This window comes from Schistocerca piceifrons, unplaced genomic scaffold, assembly GCF_021461385.2.
Source record: "Schistocerca piceifrons isolate TAMUIC-IGC-003096 unplaced genomic scaffold, iqSchPice1.1 HiC_scaffold_1246, whole genome shotgun sequence".
NCBI lineage: Eukaryota > Metazoa > Arthropoda > Insecta > Orthoptera > Acrididae > Schistocerca > Schistocerca piceifrons.
This window is the reverse complement of record NW_025727066.1, coordinates 30,001-32,500: the sequence shown is the minus strand read 5'-3', so window position 1 is coordinate 32,500 and position 2,500 is coordinate 30,001. Positions and strand designations below refer to the sequence as shown.

Genomic DNA, 2,500 nt, shown 5'->3' with positions numbered 1-2,500 from the left:
CCACGTTGTGCCTTAACCTAACCCACGTTGTGCCTTAACCTAACCCACGTTGTCCCCTAAAGTAACCCACGTTGTCCCCTAACGTAACCCACGTTGTCCCCTAACGTAACCCATGTTGTCGCCTAAACCTGCTCTGTAATTGTTATACGACTCGTTCAATTAGTGTAGTGTTGCCCACCCGCAACCCTCGCAATATAGTTCGCTACTCGCACTGCCCGCTCCCCTGTGTATCGCTTCATGTTAAACACCTTGCAAGTCTTGCTGACTTTCCACATGCTCCTGCTGTACACTGTAATGTGGATGGCAGCAGGACGTACATGCCGCCCCTCCCCACGTCCCCACCTTGCCCCCCTGCCTTCGCAAGCTGGTTGGTGAGAAGTTTGCATGTTCAATGCCCTTCGCATGCGACGTACTCAGGCTACGTTGTGGTGCGGCCTGTGTCAACCGTCCGCTAATGTCGTACGCGTAAACCACAATCTGTACTGCACATTCGTCCTTATGTACCGAATGATACATCGTGGCACATGTGTGACCGTACAACGACTGCGCCCAAAAACGGCGGACCATACAGTGCAAATATTGTGCACGCAGCTACGTGTCGTCTCCCTATGAGAGCTGGATTGCAGTGTGGTACGCCATAGAGACGTGTGGGAGGAACGGACGCCGTGGATGGCGATCAGCATGAGCTGTCTGTTGATGTATTCGGACCTAGTCGTCTCTCCTCACACACCGTGATGGCATGGTGCACCGCGTTCCATATCTGCGACATGCTACAGAGGCCGGTTGACAGTCGTTCGAGCAATGGACATCGCATACGTACGGGGGCCACCTTCCACGTATTGTCTAGGCGTGCACATTTTGTTGCGTGTATGTGGGCAGACGTAGTGTGGCGTGACACCTGACACAGGCATGCAATAATCGTTGAAGTTGCAAATGGCGATGGACGCCTGCGTTTTCTGGTGAAGTTACGCAAATGAACAAATGGTAACCTGTTGTGGTGCGGTTGTTCTCGCTAGGGGTGAATCGGTGATGGCGACGATAGGTTGAGGTACGAACCGGTTGTTCCAGCGATACCCACCATGCCGACGAAACTGAACGGCATCTGGGTGTGAAGCGATACGCGGCGGTGGCTGGGTGGGACCGTCCCCGGCCGGTGAGGGGGCGCCTCCCGGCGTGCTGGCCGCGCGGTGCGTGGGCGCACGCGCTACAGCCGGCTGGTGGGGGCGGCCAGTGGCAGGCGCGCCGGCCGACGGACGCGGCAGGCGTCGCAGCTGCGCGCCGGCGCACCCTGCGCGCGGCGCCGTGCGGCCAAAGTAGGTCCTCGCGGGCCCGGTGCGAAGCGCGGTGGACATCTTCAGTGTGCTGGTCCGATTGAGGACTGTGTGCGTTGAGGATGCGCCGCCGCCCGGCGCTCGGCGCCGCGACGCCGTCTGCTGCTCGGTCGCCCCAGCGGTTCTCGCTGGTGGTTTGTATCGCAGCTGTGCGGATGTGTTGGCGCGTGCGCTGTGCTGGGAGAGTTCGCTTCGGCACCCAAGTGGGGCTTTTGTCCTTCTGTGGCGCTGGCGTTGGAGCTGCCGGTCACCGTAGGTGGCGCGTGTTGTCTCCCGCCGGCAATGCCACGACAGCACGCTCCCGGGCCTCTGTCGGCAGCGGCAAGCTCAGTTGGGAGCACGGGTGGTCGCACCGAAAGCGTCTACTCGCCTAACTCCGGGCGATTGCGCCTCTCTCGAACCCGACCAAGTACTTGGGACGGCGCTGCGCGCCGCCGGGACCTGAGAGGGTTTCGAGGTGTATTGTGCAGGGGAGCTCAGCCTCCTCCTGTTTGCAGAATGATTGAGCGGACGCTTGCGTGTTCGCGCGGGCCCCCGGGACACACTCCCGGGCGGCCGGCTGCTCAGCTCTAGTTGACGCAGCTCCCTGGTTGATCCTGCCAGTAGTCATATGCTTGTCTCAAAGATTAAGCCATGCATGTCTCAGTACAAGCCGCATTAAGGTGAAACCGCGAATGGCTCATTAAATCAGTTATGGTTCCTTAGATCGTACCCACGTTACTTGGATAACTGTGGTAATTCTAGAGCTAATACATGCAAACAGAGTCCCGACCAGAGATGGAAGGGACGCTTTTATTAGATCAAAACCAATCGGTCGGCTCGTCCGGTCCGTTTGCCTTGGTGACTCTGAATAACTTTGGGCTGATCGCACGGTCCTCGTACCGGCGACGCATCTTTCAAATGTCTGCCTTATCAACTGTCGATGGTAGGTTCTGCGCCTACCATGGTTGTAACGGGTAACGGGGAATCAGGGTTCGATTCCGGAGAGGGAGCCTGAGAAACGGCTACCACATCCAAGGAAGGCAGCAGGCGCGCAAATTACCCACTCCCGGCACGGGGAGGTAGTGACGAAAAATAACGATACGGGACTCATCCGAGGCCCCGTAATCGGAATGAGTACACTTTAAATCCTTTAACGAGTATCTATTGGAGGGCAAGTCTGGTGCCAG

At 58.0% G+C, this 2,500-nt stretch overlaps 1 non-coding gene across 1 annotated transcript in view; it reads left to right on the top strand.

Annotated features, from left to right (window-relative positions):
- Positions 1-1,914: 1,914 nt before the first annotated feature.
- Positions 1,915-2,500, top strand: part of LOC124730652 — a 1,909-nt gene continuing 1,323 nt past the window's right edge. Inside the window, exon 1 of the ribosomal RNA XR_007008039.1 lies at positions 1,915-2,500. This exon is cut by the window's right edge and continues 1,323 nt beyond it. This is a non-coding gene — a ribosomal RNA (small subunit ribosomal RNA).